The 21,001-nt window shown below is 43.1% G+C and overlaps 1 pseudogene; it reads right to left on the reverse strand.

Moving 5' to 3' along the window:
• Window positions 1–4,771: 4,771 nt before the first annotated feature.
• On the reverse strand, window positions 4,772–20,448 carry LOC107156280 (annotated as a pseudogene).
• Window positions 20,449–21,001: the final 553 nt, after the last annotated feature.

Consider the following 21,001-nt stretch of genomic DNA (forward strand, 5'->3'; position numbering starts at 1 on the left):
CAGATGAACTTTGCAATGCCGAATTTAAGTATGCGAATCAAGTATGGATTTGGATTTGTGTTTAGTATATGTGCAGATAGGCATACATAGAAAGGAATTGGGCCATGTGTGAACACATTAGGTGTGCTAACTTTTTGTTACTTTAATGAAATCCTGAGTTAAGCCACTTTAAGAAGAAAAGAGTTTTATTTTTGTCCCATAGTTCTGGAGGTACAAGGACCACACGGCATCATGCTGGCTCTGGACTTCATCACATCATGGTGGAGTGCCTGTGTGTATGCCTGTCTGGTCTCACTTCCCATTCTTATAAAGCCATTGGATTCAATATCCTAATCACTTCCCAAAGACCTGCTCTGCGCACCATAGCCAGATTATTTTCTTCTCTTAACATACGACTTCAGGACTAAACTCCTTCAGGCAGGGGGTTGGGCAGGAGCCATATTCCAGCCATAGCAGTGGATTAGTAAACATACACGTGTTAGATGGCTCTGGCTACTGAGGAGAGAGGCCCCAGGATTGTTGAGCACCCAGATCTTGGCTTCTAAATAAGAGGAACCAGAACTTTGTGGGGAAATGAGTAATTCTGGTTCTAGGTTGGGATAGAAGAAATATAAGATGAGCCTGCAACATCTTGTGTCAGAAAATAAGGTGCAAAAAATAAGTAGAGGCATGTCAAAAAGACCCAGAAATCAAACCAAAACATTCCAGTGGCCAAAGTTTAACAAAAATGGAGTATGATCCAAAGATTTTTTTTAAATCCTTGAATTTATTCTAATACAAATAAATAATTTAATAAATTATAGTGGAGAGGGACAACTATTCCTCATAAAAGGATTCCATTGAAAGTATAAAATGAGTGAGGGAATGGAGAGTCACAGAATACCACAGTAATAATAGTTACTGCAAGATCTGCAGAATGTTGAAATGAGTGAAGGAAATTTTAAAGAAATAAAGGATGTTTTCATAATTTCAAGCATCTCTTCCAAAGTAACTAATTCATATATAGGTTTTTCATGTCCACAAATTATTTGATAACCCTCCATCCAGGAGTGCTTAATTCTCTTTGCCTTGCATAAAGTCTAGGTTCAATATCATTTCTCATAAGTAGGGTATAAAAAGAGGAAGTTAGTCACTGGATTGGAGAAGCCTGGTAGACTGGATCTTGGCCAACTAGTCAGGTTGATACACTGATACCTGTGCCCCCCAGGGGGGATGTGGTGAGCAGGGTGTTTCCCCTTGGATATCTCACAATCCATTATTTCAGTCAAGTCACAAGAAAACATGAAATGAATCCAAATTGAGGAACATTCTACAAAATTCCTGGCCAGTACTCATCAAAATTGTCAAAGTTATGAAAGTCAAAGTAATGCCCACAGAAGAGACAAAGTGGACATAAAAAAAAAGACAATATCATGAAGTGGATCTTGGAACAAAAGACATTAGTGGAAATATGACCATTCCCAGTAAAATCTCATTTTAATTTATAGTTCTACACCAGCTCCTGGTACTTTTTCAGTGTGGGGAGTTGTGCCACACTTCAGTCAGACATGCACATCAGGAGGGACTCAGCTGAGGGCAGACAGCCTGTGTTTCCCTTGCGGCTCTTCCGCAGGTGTGGGATTACTTCAGAATGAAAATTAAAAGCACAATGTAAAATTAGACAATGTGGAAAAAAGGAGCCTGCGGGCACAGCAAAAGAAACTTTTCCCATAAAAGCAAAGAGTCTGAGTAAAGGAACAGTGCATTTGTGACCTCTAGGACACTAGCCAGCAACCTTTGGAACTCTGGAAAAAGTCAAAGTCTAAGTAGATGATGACCAGATTTCTTCCAATCTCATCAGAACTAGGCCTGTAACTTAAAGAAATTTGAAAACTTCCAAACAAAGGAAATGCCAGGAAAGCATATTATATTAAAATTCCTATAAGGTAAGGATAAAAAGAAAATCTTTAAGCAGTCAAGAGAAAAAGGCCATGCAAGGAAGAGAGAGAAGGTGGCTGCACGTTGTCAGGAGGAGAGCAGTGCCACGCAAGGTGGGTTTTGTGGTCAGTCCTGTCAGACATTTAGGGAAGTAGTGATTCACAGACTTTTCCAGAATTGCAGAGAGAAAATCCTTCCCAAATACCTTAATACCAGAATTCCCTTAATGCCAAAACCAGAAAAAGGTTCATATAGAATAAAAGTGTAGATCAACATCCCTCACTAATGCATATTCCAAGATGTTTAATAAAATGTAGCAGATCAAATATTATAGCATATAAACACCACAGTAGACTAAGAGGGCAATCCCAGGAGTGCAAGTTTGGCTTAATATTCAATAATTGATTAAGATAATACCTCATAACAAAATAAATGAGAAAAACCTTACACCCTCTCAACAGGTGTAAAACACTATCAAAACTTAACATTCATCACCAAAAAAAGATAATAATAATCCATTCAGTAAATGGGCCAAGGACCTGAACAGACATTTCTCAGAAGAGGATTTACAATCAATCGACAAATATACGAAAAAATGCTCATCATCTCTAGCAATCAGAGAAATGCAAATTAAAACTTCTCTAAGATACCATCTCACTCCAGTAAGAGTGACAGCCATGAGGAAGACAAACAACAAGTGCTGGTGAGGATGCAGGGAAAAAGGTACATTCATACATTGCTGGTGGGACTGCAAACTGGTGCAGCCAATTTGGAAAGCAGTATGGAGATTCCTTGGAAAACTGGGAATTTTGACCCAGCTATTCGTCTTCTTGGACTATACCCAAAGGACCTAAAAACAGTATATTACTGGGACACAGCCACATTAATGTTTATACAGCACAATTCACAATAGCTAAACTGTGGAGCCAATCTAGATGCCCTTACATAGATGAATGGGAAAAAAAATGTGGCATTTATACACAATGGAATATTACTCAGCAATAAAAAAATAATAAGATCATGGCATTTGCAGGGAAATGGATGGCATTAGAGCAGATTATCCTAAGTGAAGTTAGCCAATCCCCAAAAAACAAATGCCAAATGTCTTCTCTTATATAAGGGGGTGACTCAAAATGGGATAGGGAGGGAGAGCAAGGGAGGAAGATTACCTCTAGATAGGGAATAGGGGTAGGAGGGAAAGGGAGGGAGAAGGGGAATAGCATGGATGATGAAAGGAGACCCTCATCATACAAAATACATGTATGAAGATGTGAATTTGGTGTCAACATACCTTATATATAATCAGAGATATGATAAATTATTGTACAATGGTGTGTTAAGAATTGTAATGCAAAATAAATAAATTTTAAAAATTATTTTTAAAAAACCCTCAATATTCATGATTTTAAAAAAAAAGCCAGAAATGCGGGGGGAACCTTCCTTAACGTACTTAAAACCTATAGTAAATATCATGCTTAATGGGAAACAGACTCTGTCCACCTAAAATGGAAACGAGGTAGGGATATCACCACTTCTCTTCGATGCTGCATAAGGCAGGAAGAAGAAACAAAGACATAAAGGTTTGGAAGGAAGAAGTAAAGTAGTTTGTATTCACATATGGCATGATTGTGCACCTTCACAGAAAACTCCCAGGGAGCCTGAAAAAGGCATTTGCAAATGTAATGCAGAATAGCATCTAAAAACACAAAATAGTTAAAGACAGACATGATACGATACATGCAAGGTTTATAAATGGAACCTTTTACAGTGGAACCGCCTAGGTGCCCTTCAGTAATGAGCAGATAAAGAAAATGTGATTTATACATACATTGAAGTATTATTCAGCCATAAAGAAGAATGGAATCATGGCGTTTGCTGATACATGGATGAAACTGGACACTATCATTCTAAGTGAAATAAGCCAGACTGAATGTGAGATGCCATGACACCCTACCTGGGGTTTCAGAATCAAACACACAAATCGTCTTCTACTGGCACCAGCAGACTACCATCTACATATGCACAGGACTGACTTAAAATCGATTAAAGAATATTTCAATTCATTAAAGAAAACAAAATTTTAAAATTACATGCTTAGCCAACACAAGTTTAATTGTTTAGTGAATTTTGAATTGGCCCCCATTAGTGGTAAATACAACACTTTGTATTTGGTGTAGAAACCAAACGTTTCAGGCTTTTACCTTGACAGTACAATGTTCATTTGTGTGTAAAGTGCTAGTTTTATCTACAAGCTAGTTAAGTAAAGCCTGCATTGTAGCAGTGAGACTGCTGTCTTTCAGCTGCCTGGTGACTGTACCTGATGTTTAATCCTGCTGGTCAGGCTTGCTTGAGGGTCCCCTCACTTTGAAGCCAGGACTGCCATTGTTAGTGGTATGGTGAAGCTGGAGCAGCCTGCTTGCAATAGCAACAAGGACAAGATCCTCTGTAAGAATCCAAGGAGCCTGTTTCAAATGTCTTTTCTTTCTAGGTAACACCGCTAGCATTATTAAAAATAGGATTGATTCTGAGGTAGCTACACAGTTCTTTTTTGTTTCTCTGAAGGGTTGGGGGGTTGTTTTGTTACTAAGAACTGAACTCAGGGGCACTGAGCCACATCCCCAGCCCTATTTTGTATTTTATTTAGAGACAGGGTCTTACTGAGTTGCTTAGCACCTCACCATTGCTGAAGCTGGCTTTGAACTCTCCATCCTCTTGCCTCAGCCTCTGGAGCCACTGGATGTCATTAATGAATGTTATGTACAATGTGTAGCTGGTTGGTTTCATTTTAGTGGATTTTGGGGGTAGGGAATGAGAAGGGAGAAAAACAAAATCAGCCAAATAAGAGCACATCTATTCATTTAGAATCAGCACCCAAGGTAAAGGAATTCTCTGTGGATTCTACATCACTCCCATCCTCTGATACTCGCCCACTCTCAAAGAAATTGGTCTTCCCTTCTGATGAACCATTCTCCATAAAGACAAATGGATTTTCCACTCTGAAAACCTTCTTAAAGTCCAACTCTAGCATGAGCCTGTCTGCCACGAATTCAATGAATTGCTTCATCCAAGTACAGTTCATCCCAATGAGCTTCATGGGCAAGGCCTCCGTGAGGAGCTCCTGTTCCACCCTGACAGCATTGCTCTGATGTAGGTGTAGCAGGTATTCGGACATCGGGCAACAAATTCAGAGTGTAAACCCTCGTCTCTGCTGATAAGTTCATTGGAAAATGTGAGGCTAGGCATCAGTTCTTATATTAAATATTGATGCAAATGAGCCAGAAAAGAAGATTTCTCCCATAGTGGCCAAGACTACAGCACGTTTTCTGTAGGTAGCTTCTTTGTCCCCAGTCCAACACAAGGCACAATCTGCTTTCTTCTTCACCCAAGACATCATTTCAATGGCATTGGAGAGAAATTCCCTGTCTTAGGAATTTTTAATGTAAATGTCAATAAGGAGACCATATATTTCAGAATGTATGTTTTCCATGGCAATTTGGAAGCCACAGAAACAGCCGGCTTCTATAATTTGAACCTCTTGGCTAAATCGCTGCACCAGATTTTCACTTGCTATGCCATCACATGCGTTCAAAGAAAGCTAGAACATGTGATATAAAATATCATTCCTCAGGCTTCAGGGCCTCCCAGTGCTGACTGTCCTTGGAAAGATCCACCTCCTCCGCTGTCCAGAAGGAAGCCTCGGCTTTCTTATACATTTGCCAAATATCGTGGTAATTGATAGCAAACATGGCAAAGTGGCGGAGTTCTCTCGCAGTAGTGGTTCATCCTCCAGTCTGGGGGCAGTTACTTTTTATTTTGTATTTTATTTAGAGACAGGTTCTAATAAAATTTTCTAATAAATCTCTAATACAATTTTCCAAAAAAGTGGCAAAAAAAAAAGTGTTGGGTGAACCACATGAAATTGCGATTTTCTTAAGTCAAATACTTTTAAAAAGGGGAATAGCCATTTATTGACAATTTCATGTGGCTCAGTGGATAAACTTTAGCTGTCACATTGCTTTCCATATCACAAGAGGACCATAGGACTTATAGGTTCTCTTTGGCAGGAAAGGAGTATGGGGCAGGGAGCAGTCCCCACAGCCAAGGAGACAATGCTGCTGTGGTGCCAAGCTCAGGCTCTTGGGTACAAAGAATATTTCTGCAGCCAATAAGCACATGAAAAAAACATTATTAATCATTGTGATAATGCAAATTAAAGTCAAATTTAGATTCTAACATGTCTACAGACTTAATGAGGATGTGGAGCAACTGTAATTCATGCATTGGGTTGGTGGGAATTTAAAATAATATAGCCACTATGGAAAACAGTTTGGCATTTTTGTCAAGTAAAAATATGCTTATCATGTAACTCAGCAATTCCACTTCGATAAATTTTTCCAAGAGAAATGAAAACATATCCACACAAAAGATGTTTACAACATCTTCACTTATAGTGTCCTGAAAGTACAACAGGCTAAAGTCAATAATATATGAATAAGCAAACTGTAATATATTTGCACAGTGGAATAGCACGAGTAATTCAGAAGAATCAACTACTGGTAAACAGAACACAGATAAATTTTGGGCTGAGACCAAAAGCAGCCGAACAAAAGGGTCCATGAAGCATAAGTCTGTTTATGTGTAATTCTGAAAAGGTCACGTTACTCTCTAGCGTCAGAAGTCAGACTGCTGGCTGCCTGGGTGGATGAGGCAGGCTCACTGAAAGGAATAGGGCAGTGCTGTCCTGATACAGCAGTAAAGGCACACGTGAAGCTCACAGTTAGGCTATGAGCATTTCATTGTATATAAATATTTATTTTATCCTTCAATAAATTTGAAGTATTTTAAGATTTTTTAAATAGTCCACACAGAGATGTCAGACACACTCCTGAAGCATCTGCTGAATTTAACAAACTGCAGTATTATGCAAATCCAAGTTCTTGAGTTTCATTGTTCACTGGAACTTCAATTCCATAAGACAAAAGCTCATCAGTTGATTACAGAGAAATAGCAATTTTGGTTCTCATTTCTAGTACACCATCAGTGCTGCTCACCAAAGAGCCCCCCACCCTGTGACAGGAGATGAAGATCAAATATGGGGATGAAGCCAGGGGGACCATGCCCCGGACGACTCGGGGCGAGGCATTGCTGGTGGTGTTCTGTAAGATCTGTTTCTGATGGTGCATGTGTAGAGCATTGATCAAGAGACAGTACTCACGGGCATCGCAGACAGTGCTGGCTGATCCCCCAGCCTCTGCTGCTTACCAAAGGAAAGTAGGGGCAGAGATGGCCACCCGGAGGACGTGAGGACAAGGACTGGCCCAGGTGCCCACTGCAGCTTCCCCTCCCACATTGTGGAGAGCCAGGGACTCTGTGTGAAATTAACAGTAAAACTGGGAATTGTATAAAGGCAAATTGAACATTGTTCTGAGTGTGGCAATGCTAAATAACTTCCCCAACTAAACCAGGCCTTGGCTATTTGTCCAGGTCACATATTTACTTCCAAAGAGTGTTCAGGTTCCCCTCATTTCTTGCCAGCATGGTTTCACTTCTCTGAGTCTGAATTCTTCTTGTGATCTGATTCTTATTCGAGCACTTGGTCTCCCATTGTGCCAGCTCACGGGATTGGCTTGTGTGCCCTCCCTGCCTTGGTTCTCATTCTGGGGCTAAGTCGTGCCAGGCCTGGGGCTGAGCAGCAGAAACAAAAATGAATGGGATGCTGTTCCTCCCCACAGGGAGTCTCAACCCAGCACCAGCCAACAGCTCTGTGTGGCTGACAGCAGAGTAGCAGAATCCTTAGTAAATCTGCAAGATCAAGTTACTAGAACAGTTCTTACTGAAAGGAGTTAACGATTCCAGAGTCAATAAATGAGTGTGCCACGTTCAAAAGCTGGCACTGCTAATAATCATAATTTTAATTCCTCAGATGTTGACTGTGGGTTGGATAAAGAAATCTCATCATTGATTACTGCAAGTAAAAAATCAAACTGTAATTAATCATTCTGGCTAAACACAAGTCTCATGAAACCCATGTTTCCATGACAGCCCTGCATGTTTCTTGAGTGATTTTTATGGTGCAGTGACCTCACAGCAGTCGATTCACAAGTCTAGAACTTCATTCCCTCACTTACGTATGCAGGAGAGAGGGCAGGGTTTCCTAAGGTACATAGGGACATCTCAGCTACGCAGATAGGACCACCCACACTTGTGTAGCTTCCAAAACTTCACGCAAAGGTCCCCCCAACACACACAGACACACACACGTTTACTGGTGCATTATAGTTGCACATATTGATGGGAATTGTTGTTACATATTTGTACACGCACACAATATGACAATATAATTTGGTCAATATCACTCCCCAGCACTTCCTCCCTCCCCACTTCCCACCCTTTCATCCCTTTCCTTTACTGATCTCCCTTTGATTTTCCTGAGATTCATCTCTCACCTTTTTCCATTTCTCCTCTCTAGTTTCTACATACAAGAGAAACTAAATGACCCTTGACTTTCTGACTTTTGACTTAACATAAAGGTCTCTAGTTCCTTCCATTTTCCTGAAAATCACATAATCTCATTTTTCTTTATAGTTGAATAAAACCATCGTGTGTATACCACATTTTCTTTATCCATCCATCTGTCTACTGATGGACACCTAGCAGTCTGGTTATAGTTTGACTACCATGAATTGTGCTGTAATAAACATGGATATGTGCCGCAGCCCGGCTGGCTGGGCAAAATAACCGGGGGGTAACGAATAACTTGTGTACTTGATACAGCAGGAGTGGAAGCCGTTTATTGCAGGACAGGAGCAGTATTTATACATTCCACACAGCTTATCTAATTAGCATAAACTAGATACATCAGTCAACCAATAAGGAATCTCTACACTTAATGGCTCTCTTTTGTTACTTCTCAAACCACTCCCTCTGGCATTTTGCCAGGCACCATCCAGACTTGTTTACGAACTCTAACATTCCCCTGGCAAAATGCCAGGTGTTATTTTGACTTGTTTACAGACTCTAACAGATATGCAGGTATCAATGTAGTAAGGTGACTTTAATTCTCCAGGGTAAACACTGAGGAATGGTATAGCCAGGACATATAGTGCTTCCATGCTTAGTGTTTTGAGGAATCTCCATACTGATTACCATAGTGGTTGTACTGATTTATAATCCCACCAAAAGTGTACAAGTATTCCTTTTTCTCCACATCTTATCCAGCATTTATTATTGTTTGTATTCTTGATAGCTGCCATTCTGATTGGTGTGAGATGACCTAGAAAATGTTTTAAGAAAGGGAGGAACCCTTTGTCCCATTCCTTCTGGAATAATAAAATTTAGAATTAGAAGACACCTTGCAGAGTATAAGGAAATAGGTCTCTGAGCATCAAGGCCTTCGCCAAGGCCATACAACCTAGAAGGATCTGAGCCAGGACTAGCATCCTACGTGGTAGACACTCATCACTTTGTCCGTCTGGAGAAGGAAAAGTACCCTTTGTATGGGGGACTTGTACTTTCTGCCACTCCATACCCCAACCTATGGCCAGCAGGAACTGCTGGTGTGTTGCATCCCCAGCCTCAAGAACAGTTGAAAAATGGCCATGATTCAGGCAGCCAAGCACCTGGTGATAAGATTCAGGAATCTTATCAGCACCTCCACCTCCCCACCGGCAGCTCTTCAGGGCCTGGCTGCAGCGGGTGGCCCTTAACCCCAGTGAGGGCCCTCAGACACTGTGCACCTCAGCTGGGGTGCATCCTCACAGACCTTGAGGCTGGGAGAAAATTACCAAAAGTGCCAGTGGCCATGCCCACGCCCTTCCCAGAGGACCTGCTCAGAGGACGGGAAGGTTAATATAGTGTACAACTCTCACCAGCAGGAAATGAAAACAAGGTGGATTGCGGGTTTCTGAGCAGCAGACAAATACCTGTCAACTGAAGGGAGCAGGAGCACACCTAACCAAAAGGCATTTGCCAGCTGTTGGGGTTCCCTGGCTCCCCGCCATTTGTAAGGCATTCCACAAAGTGCTGGACGTGGCAAGAGCAGCATACGCTGCCTCTGCCAGTAGCAGCATTCAACAGGCCTTAGAGGGGAGGCAGCCAGCAGGGGCACAGCAGGAGGAGAAGGATGTCAGCATAACGCAGAAGTGGCTCCAGAGAGTTTGACTTCAGGGTTCTCAGTCGTGAACTCTTGTGTCTAAGCAGTTAAAGGATCTGCTATCATCTCTTTTTATTCCATTTATTTATTTATTTATTTATGGTACCAAGGATTGAACCTAGAGACACTTAACCACTGAGCCAAGTCCCCATCCCTTTTTATTTTTGAGACAGGGTCTCACTAAATTGCTGAGGCTGGCCTTGAACTTGCAATCCCCTGCCTCAGCCTCCTGAGCCACTGGGATTACATGCATGCACAACCATGCCCGGCTTATCTTCTTTTTCTTTTTTTTTAAGTGATCAAATTGGATAATCATATTGGATGGAGTAATCACCCTCATCCAAGACCCCCAGTGGATGCCTGAAAATGTGGATAATACCAAATCCTTGTATATATGGGGTTTTTCTATATGTACATGCCTATGTTGAAGTTAAATTTATAAATTAGGCACAAAGATTAACAACAATTACTATTGATAGCAGTATACTTTATTGCATTTGCCCTGTGGGGCTGTTATTAAGTAAAGTAAGGAGTACTTAAAACAGGCCCTGCAATGCTGAGGCAGTGAATCTGATAAGTCAGAGGGCTACTGAGTGACAAAGGGGTAGGATATGTTGGGCAGGAATGACTCACAACCCAAGAGATTTCATCACACTGCTCAGAATGGTATGCAATTTAAAACATGAGTTGTTTACTTCTGGGATTTTTACATTTAATATCTTCAGACAATGGGGCTGGGGCTGGGGCTGTAGCTCAATGGCAGAGTGCTTGTCCAGCAGACTCTGGGTTTGATTCCTTGCACTCCAAAAAAAAAAAAAATTAATAAATCAGTCGTTTGGAGGTTGACCAGGGTTTACTGAACCCTCAGAAAGCAAAATCTAGAGTAAGCAGCGAACAACTCTATCTTCTTTGAACTAAAACCACACCTGAAAATGATTTCCTGCTGAGAAGAGTCAGTGGTAATATTTAGACAATTACCATGACGCTTACAAGATCACCAAAATTAAAAACTGTTAAAGCCACTAATAAACCTCTCATTGACATACTTTGGAATTGAGAAGGAAAAAATACTAAAGTTTTGATAAATATTTGCCTAATAAGTAGAATTGTGTCTCCATGCACAGTGGCATACTACTGTAATCCCAGCTAATCAGGAGGCTGAGGCAGCTTAATGAGACCCTGTCTCAAAAGAAAATAAAAAGGGCTGGGGTGTGGCTCAGTGGTAGATGGCCCCTGGATTCAATCTCCAATACCATAAAATGAAGGAGGAGGAAGAGGATAAAGGGGAGAAGAGTATGGAGAAGGAGAATCTTAACAATTCAGTGAATGAGGAAGAATTTTTTTATAAAACGGGATATAAAATAACAGCACAAAGGCAGAGACTGATAAGTTTTATCTCATTAAAATTTGAAACTGTTCTGTGTTTAAAGACATCATTTAAAATATGAAGAGATAAGCCACAAACCAGGAAAAGATAGTTGCAGCACATACCACTAATAAAGGCTTAGTATCCAGTGCACGAGCACATCTCTTACCCATGAAATAGACAGGTGGGCCAAGGTAATGAACCCCAGACTACAGGCGAGGGACCTCAAGTGGCTAATGACAGTGGCAAAAGCTACTAAACCTCACTCTGTGTAAGATGTATGCAAATTAAACAATAGCATTTCTCATCTGTCAGATTGGTAAGAATCTAAGAGTTGGGAGTTCCTAAATGCTGGCAAGGATGTGAAGTGGCCACAAAAAAGAACCTGACCACAATTAAGCTTCTTTGGTGACCCCTCCCACCATAATTAAGCTTCTTGTCAGCAAGATTTTACAAAGAGTGTCAACAAGGTTTCACAGGAGTTCTGCACAGAGCTTTATGTGGTTTGTAACTTTCTCTTTCTTGTAAAACCTAGGTCTGCGTCAAGCTTATTACTGTGCAAATGATACTATTTCTGCTTTCCTCCAGACCTGGCACCCGGAGATTTTTAGGCAAGAGCCCCTCTGGACCACCTCAGCTTAAATAAACTTGCTTCCTGAAAATTCCTCATGTATCCAGCTTCATCTGTCCTCAGCAACAGAAGTGTACCTTAGAGCAAGCTTTGAAGAGTAACTTGGCAAGTTGAATGAACTAGCCCAGCAGCAGGCTTATACAGCCACTTCACTGCCAGCCACGAGCCCGACAGTGAGATGCGAGCCAGAATGATCTTGCAGTGTTATTAATAGGAGAAAAACCAAACCAAAGCCCCAAACAAATAAAAGCATGAAGTAAACCATGTCTAGCTGCCAAGCAGAAAAAGAAAAGGAAAAGGAGGAGAGCAGTTATAATAGCTCACAAGGTGACGGTGGTGAACTGGAGCCCTGCACACTGAAGGGGACCGCCCGAGAGCAGAGAGCTGAACAAAGACTCCAAAAGGAGTGAAGGTGTGTCCACGTGAGGGACTTCACAAGAGGCCAGAGCATAGAGCAGGCACCCCTGGCAGATAGGCCCGGAGGGCAAGTCAGGAGGGCTACCCGTGACTCACAGGGATTCAGTGTGCTTTCCACTCGGTGCGTTATAGTCATCTCTAAAACTCACTGCACGTCATGAGGAGTCAGATTTCTGTTCTACATCCACGTAGAAGCAGAACCCTCCTGATTCTGCGAATTCCTTCCTGTCATAATTGTATCTTATTTTCCACTGTGCAGTTTTAGTTGTAAACGTTTATTAATACAAATATTAATACAGCTTTATTAGTCTGAAATTTTGAACATTTGAAAAGTCAGAGAATAGCACTCTATTCAATTTTTTTATTTGAATAAATAGGATGGAGACAAGTGATCATGCTATTGATTTAAAATCAGCTGGACACTGGTTTCTTAGAGGTAATTTGAGATGCTCTGTTGAGTTAGAACTGCCTAAGAATGTGTGTGTGTGTGTGTGTGTGTGTGACTGGAAATTGAACCTAGGGCTGTGCATGCTAGGGAATCACTCCACCACTGAGCTACACCCTCAGTCCCTAAGAAGTGTTTGGACTGAGTTGACTTTATTTTCTAAACTGAAGGCCTATGAAATATCCCACTGAATCAAAGTCAAAATAGGACATTAAGATTTTTCTGTGGGGAAAATTGATAAAAATAAATTGAGGTCAAAATTCTGCCCATCAAAAACACGAAGCCTGTGTACCTGCATGTACTTGCCTAGATGCCAAGCACCTGGCCAGGTATAAAATAGAGAGTCAGAAGAGTGCTTTTCCCTGCCATCCAGCAACTCCGGATTCCCATGCAGACAGACAAATAGAAGGCAGAGCGGGGCAGGGTGTGCACAAAGTAGGGCTGAGGCGACGGCTGCCGGAGCTGCCCCGAAGACCCCGGGTCCTGGGAGAGTTTAGTACACTAGGTGAGTGCAGGCAGCAGCATCTCCACCAGGGTGAGCCACCAGGGACAAGGTACCTCTCACTCTTTGACCCAGTATATTTTTTAATACTCAAAAATGATTTCTTTAACAGAGGAATGGAGTCCTGCAGGGTAGAGCTGTGAAAGAGCATCACTCAGCCTGTCCTACATTTTGAGTGTCCCCAAGTATACATTCCTCATACAGTGGGGGCTTGTGAGGCCCAGCCCCTTCCTTAGAAGGCAGCCCCAGCACCTTCCTTTGGCAGTCCCCTGGATGGGGAGAGTAAAAAGCTTCAAACACGCCTGGGCCGGATGCAGTGGCCCAGACTGTGTCCTCCGCTGTGCCTCTCATTCCTACACCTCCTGAGTGTGTCTGCTTGGTTGTTTATGTCATGACCAACAGGGAACCACGTGGCTGTCAACCATGGTGCTCTTGAGTCCATGTTGCTAATTAAATTCTACTTTTCAGCCTCAAAAGCAGAGGTTCTGATCAGGAGGTCATGGATTGAGCTGGGAATGTGTGTGCTAAAGTGTAAGCAGACCTGAAAGTGACCAGGAGAGCCCTCTGGACCACCAGCCTCCGAGAGGTCAGGACTGCCTCCTGGCGCCTGCTCCCAAGGCCTGCCAGGGAACCAGTGTGGGTGGAATCACAGAATCTCTTGATGCGTTGATGAGTGCAGTGATGGACCATGGTTCTAGGATGGGCATGCAAGGAACTGAACCCATAGGGCAGGGGAGAACAATAGACTGTCTTATGGACTGGACACTTTTGAGCAGGAAGACTAGGTATTTGGGAATGGAGAAGGCCTAGAATACGGGTCATTTTTAAAGAATAGAAGGTGGTGGACTTTTGATTTGTGATTATCGCAAGGCCTGGATTGATAGTTACTGGGTTAAAATCTATTTGCTTTGGGTCTGAAATTTCCCCTCAAGCTCGAGTTTGAGGGCTTCGTCCCAGTGCAGCAGTGCTGAGAGGCGGGGCTGGAGAAAGAGGACTTTCTCTGACCTAGTCAGGAGATTAATGGTTTGAAGGTGTTATTGGGAGCTGAAGAACTGGGGCCTCACTGAAGGAGTGGGAACCACATCTGCCCCTGGACCCTTCCTCGCCCTTTCTCTGCTTCCCACCTGCCATGAGCTGACCTGCTTTCCTCTGCCACACCCTTCACCCCCGCCCAGAGCTGCTCTATCATGGAATCAAGCTCTGCAACGGTGAGGCAGAATGCGTCTTTCTTCCTTTGTTTTTCTCAGGCATTTGTCACAGGGACAAGAGGGTGACTGACACAGAGTACAAAAACTTTCTGTTGTTATTTGCTGTCGTGAAATGACCAGGTAAGTGTCATTCCAGTAGCACAGAGGTGGCTCAGTCTCAAGAAACACACCAAGAGGAGACACCTTATGACCACCTCAACAGTGTGCTCATAGACACTGATAAATTTGGCAACTAGCCCTAATCTAAATTGCTAGCTTAAATAAAAGTTAAAAAGTGCCTACTCCAGCAAAATATAACAGCATATTCAACTCTTTCATTGTTATAAACTTGATATCTTGAAATCATTTTGAACTCATGAAAGAGCTGAAAAATAGTCAAAAGGATTTCCATATATTCTTTGCCCAGATTGGCCAAACATTAATATCTCCCCAGCCCTGGTCCCTTCAGCAAGATCAGGCGATTTGACGATGCTACACTCCTGTCTGAGAGAGAAATTCATTCTGACCTCCACTGCTGTGCTCTCTCTGGTCCAAGATCTGATCCAGGTCACAGGCTGCATTTAGCAGTCATGTTTCCATTCTCATTGGACCTGGAGCAGGTCTTCCCTCTCTCTTTATTTCTATGACCTTGTCACTTTCAAAGAGCACTAGCCAGTGATTTTGCAGTGTTCCTCAACATGCCTGGGAGATCCTGGTGACATGGTCCAGGTTGTGCATTTCTGGCCCAACACCACACGCGCACCCCAGTCTTCAGAGCACCATCAGGAGGGACAGGGTGGCTGGCCCCATTCCTGGGCGCGCCCTGGAGGCATCCTGCACAGTCAGGAAGGCAGTGGGGAGCAGACTCTCTCCTGGGGAGCAGAAGAAACACATCCTCTTGATGGGTCCCTACTTGATTTCGTCTGGCCTAATTGCAGAATTTCCCCCAACAGGTGACTAAATTAAGATCTCTTCCATTTAAAAGCAAAAGCAGAAAAGGCGGAAGGACACTACCTTTGGGCACAGCTATAGCCATAGGGAAGCACTTGGTCTCCTGGGCCTCCTCCTGGAGGCAGGCAGGCTTGCAACCTGCGTCCACGCTGGGATTAGGGGCACGTGGTGCCTCGCACGTGAACTGCTCTACACACACATAATGTGGTAGGGACAAACGAGGCCAGGCACCGAAGACAGCAGGAGACAGTTTTATTGGGCTGCAGCCAGGTTCAGAGGGCACAGCTTTTACTGGGATCAATCAATCCCCTGAACCCCGAGTTCAGGGAGTTTCAGAGTTTTATCCCCAGCCTGTAAGGGGAGGGGCTCAGAAGTTCAGTCTGCAGAGGTTCACATAAAAGCAGCTTTTTCTCTCACTGTTCTGGGCAAGTTAACCCTTCAAGGACAGCACCTGAGAAGGGGAGAGCTTCTTCTCCCCTTTCTTTCCTCCCCTGCCAGCTGTTACCATGGGCCCATTTGTGACTTATCTTAAAATGTAGACATCTCTGTGAAGCCCAGCTCAAGGCCAGAGGCCTTGTTTTACATTTCTTCAAAATACTATACTGGATATGTTTGTGAAAAAGTAGTAAGGGGTGTCCAGCACCTGGAGTGCTGGAATCTTCTCGTCCAGTGGCCAAGTAAACAGGGTGACATGAAAATAGGAAGTTTATCTACATTGGACTCCTTCACAGAGACTCTTTTGCTGACAGTCCCAAAATCAACCATGGTGAAGAGGGCGTTTCTGTGGAGAAAGGGGGTGCCACGTCAATAAAACGGGATTTTTTGTTTTCAGTGAATAATTAGCTACAATAAAACTTTGATTTTATTATGATAAAGCACACAGAACATGAACTACATCATTTTAACCATTTCTGAGTTCGCCACGGGGTCATTTGAGTATGTTTACGTTGTTGTGCAACCAGCAACACCATCGTCTCCAGAACATTCTCACTGAGAGTGAAACCCTATGTTCTTGGCATGCAATTGGTGTGTGTGCTGACAAACACAGAGCTGCCCCGGGTCCCAGCATGGTCCCAAGTCTCCTCTGTGGTCCACACTCCCACCCGGCCCTTGGAGCCGCTGGTCTGCTGTGTGCCTCTGTTTGGCCTCTCCTAGAGTGGTGCACACGGCAGCCTCCTTGCTCGGTACGGTGCGTCTGCAGTTCCCGGGTTGCACAGGGTGCCCAAGTCCTCTGTTCTGTTGCTGAGAGGCATTCTCTCAGGACCACCAACCCAGTTCCTGAGCTCTTCCAGCTTTGTGAATAGAGAGAAAGTGCTGTGACCATCCTCAGGTAAGTTCTGGGTGGGCATAGGCTTTCACTTCTCGTGGGCAGACGCCGGGAAGCGAAACTGCTGGGCAACGTGGGACGCAGATGCTGAACACCCTCCTGTCACTCCTGCCAGCCTGGCCTCCAGGGGCCAGCTCCGCGCTGCGTCTGCAACAGCACTTGGGTCTGGAGGCACATTGCTGCAAGTCCTGGGCAGCTGTTGGATTGTCACCTCTGTTTTTAGTTAACTATTCAAATAGACGTGAAGCGGTATGTCACTGTGGTTTTAATTTGCATTTCCCTTGTGATGGCTGAAGATATTGAGTGTCTTTCCATGTGCTTCTTTGCCTTCCGCGTGGTCAAGTCTTTCCCCCACAGTTTACTTGGGTTGCTTCCTCACTATCAAGTTTTGAGAATTGGATACAAGTCTTTATGTTTTTGTGAATATTTTCTCCCAATTGGTGACTTGTCTTCTCATATTCTTAAGGATCTTTGGAAGAGCACAAGATTTTAATTTGGATGAAGTCTAATTTATCAATTTTTTTCTTTTATGTTGTGTTTTGGTGTGCTAAGTGATCTTACCTCACCTGAGGTTGCAATGATTTTCTTCTAGAAGTACAGTGATTTTAGGTTTTACATTTACGTCTACATCCCATTTCAAGTTAATTTTTATTATTGTGTTAGTTATGAGTCACAGCTCACTTTTTCACTTAAAAATTATTTTCTTCTGATACGAAAAGAGACTCAGGCTTATTGTAGAAGCTTGAAATGGAGAAAAGAATAAAATTACCCTTTGTCTTTTGTCACCTTGTGCTGCTATAACAAAATACAGTAGACCAGGTAGTGTAGAGAGAGCAGAAGCTCATCTGTCAGCGTTTTGGAGGCTGGAGGTCAAGGCCACAGCCCGGCAGGCTTGGCCTCTGGTGAGGGCTGCTCTCTGCTTCCAAGATGGTGCCTTGTTGCCAGGTCCTCCAGAGTCAGGGGCAGAAGGACCAGAGGAAACCAAGACTCTTTTATGGGGACCTTAATCCCACCCAGGAGGGGAAGAACACAATGGCCTAAAGACCTGCCTTGTCATCCTATCACCTTAGGCACTAAGTCTCAGCATCTGAATTTTGGAGGGGACACATTCATACCACACGCATAGTCCAGCCAAAAATGGTAACCTCTTTCAATTTTTCAAGCATCACCCTTGTTGTGTATATTGCTTGAGTTCAAGTTGTTTGTAAAATTCATATCTTCCTTTTGTCAACTTAATACCTTAAGTATTGCCCACACACTCTTAGTAAATATATTTCTTAAATGAGGTCTCTTGGGGTTTCCTTATTACTAAATAAGCACACTTGTTATGTGAAACTAGAAAGTAGAAAAAATGGCAATGAAAATACCTTTGTCCTACTACTTGGAGACACTCTGTTTATATGCTTCCAAGTATTATCTCCAGATGTATATTATTTCATTGATTTAATGCATGCAATCACATGAATATTTTATAGCTTAACTATTCTGGTGCAATATTTAGGATGTACCCAAGTCTTTCTTTTACACGTACTGCTGGAATGGACAATTTGTCTGTGTTTCTCTTGATTTCAGATTTTTTTTTTTTTTAGGTTTGATTCCAAGAGGGTTCAAATCAGCCCAAGGCTGTAAATATTTTTAATGCTCCTGAACCTCAGGCTTGAATCTCCTCTGGAAAGGTTGGATCAGTTCGTCTCCTCTCATGCCGTACTTGCTATTAATACATGTGGTGTGTGTGATAATTTGGTTGGTGAGCCATGATGTCTTGGTATTGGCTTTCCTTTATATTTGATTGCTACTGAGGTTACATGTTTTTTCCAGCGTTCACTCTCCTTTGTAATCACCTGTTTCATGATGTCTCTGGTTATTCCTTTTACCCATAAGTTAGCATCTCTATTAGTGGGCATACTAAGGCACGTTCACCTTTAGATAGAAAGCATCCCGTAGCCCTGTCAACTTGACATCTTTACCGCTTAGTATGTGTGGAAGAAACAAGGAAAATGTATTTCTATCAATCTTTGTGTTGTTGGCCTCTTGATTTCTTGAAAAACAAAAAAGACAAAATGTGTGTTTTTTTTTTTGACCTTTGCATTTGTCCATTATCACGCCAAGTTTTTGAGACAATTAAGTCATAATTATTCTTTATATAGGATCTTATCCTTAATCCATGATTGATACCTCGGGCTGAAGTAGTGTGAGGTGGCGTAGAAGAATTGTCTCTGAGAAGGCAAACATGTTAATAGAAGACAGGTTGTCAGATGTGCTCAGATGAAAACAAGGAGGAGAGAAGGTAATCTGCTAATTTGCTCTCAGGTGGCCCGATGACATCACTGTTAGTTAGCATGGGCTCCCCTTGGATTTCCCTCCTCGCTATGGAGCCTTGGTGGTGCCACCTGCTGGCGGTCATCGGCACTGCGTGGGAGCGGCTCCCTGAGAAGGGACCAGTTTGGGAACATGGGCCTGGAGGATGTCTGAGGATGAAGGCTGCTTCACATTTACCATCAGGGGTTAAAGATGGCCTGACCATATTGCTAGCAACCAGGTGAAGGCAAGCCAGGCCCAGGACCTGGTTCTCTGGCCTTGTTTCCAATTATCACAGCAACTTTGATGATGACAAGGATGCTGAGGGACACCCAGTAGTCTCAATGTCATAGAGAGGGTCCTTGAATGGCAGCATCCTTGCAGCCCTTCAGAGAGCCATTGGTCCCTCGCACTCCTTAAGGAAGCAGTGGCACTGAGTGCTGTGTACCTTCTCTTTGTTCCATTTATTCAAAGGGGAAACTGATGCAGAAGCAGGTGCAGCAGTTCAAACCACCTGGGTCCACATATTCTGTTTCAGAAAAACGGATTACAGAAGCTAAATCTATGTGATGACTAATTTAAAATTAGAACTCAACAGAATTACAAGGGAATTTTTCCAGTGTGAGAAAAATATGCTTCATGTTTCTTTTAAATATCATTTAAGTTTATTAAAACAAGCTGACACATTTTTTTATAACATCTCTATTTTCTGACCCAGCAACTTGAATACCTTAAAACTAGGTGCAAAACCTCACTCATCCTGTGTTCTCTCTGATTCTCACCGGCAGATTTGCACGGGCTAAGTGGGGAGGAAGCAGGGCCCAAGGAGGCTGGCAGCGCCGTCTTGCTTTTTAAGTGAGAAATGGCTCTCAGATATGTACCTGTCGGTACTCTCTGGCAGATGCCCATTTCTCTTTCTTTCCAGTCAGAATAATTTTTTTCACAATATTATTTTCTGCTGGGAGAGCATGAGGGCTGATCCCTGGGAGCAAAGTGAACCCATTAAGACCTTGAAACAATGCTGTGCAAGTCACAGCTCGTCTGCAAACCAGCTGATGATGTGCAGTTTAGAAAGACAAGCCCATTTGGACACCTAAGTTCTCAACTTAATTGTGGATTTAGTTTAAGGCTGCTGTTCTCATTAGGAGCTCTCAGTGCATCAAATGGGTGTTGAAAAAGAAAATGAAACAAAACTGAAATGAGCTTTGGAGGCCAAAGAATTAGTACAAGCCTGGCAGTCACCTTGCAGCCTCATGTTGCCGTATTTATGTCCTCAATGCACAAGTAGACCTTCCTATGTGGCTCCGGCAGCCAACTGACTTGTGCTGCACTCAGAGACCCAGGATGTCCAGCAAAAATGCTGGCTGATCAGTGCTGCTGGGCATCTTTGGACGGGTTCTATGGGCTTGCCACGGGGATCTGGAGAAGCCCCAACCTGGACACCCTGACTCTACAGCAGTGAAGTACATCTAATATATGGGCCTGAGAGACCAAGGAGATGGCTAGCTTTGCAACTGAGGATTATGTCTGACAGATGGGCAAGTCAAGAGTCTTGCCTGCTGTGTGCAGGAGAGGAGCATTCCCACCTCCTGGAGACAAGTCCTCAGCCCTGTGAACAAACAGCTCGGAGAAATCAGGCTCTGAGGGTCAACGAGTATGTATGTATTCCTAGATGCAAAACATGGCTGAGGAATTCTAGAACAGTTTTGCATCGCTGCGGTGTATTGAAGCTCCCTCAGATACAAAATGCAGTCATTTTCCTAAACACCTGGTAGCTTATTGGTCTGCTTGGACAGAAGAGCAGAACT

Source organism: Marmota marmota, unplaced genomic scaffold, assembly GCF_001458135.2.
Source record: "Marmota marmota marmota unplaced genomic scaffold, marMar, whole genome shotgun sequence".
Classification (NCBI taxonomy): domain Eukaryota; kingdom Metazoa; phylum Chordata; class Mammalia; order Rodentia; family Sciuridae; genus Marmota; species Marmota marmota.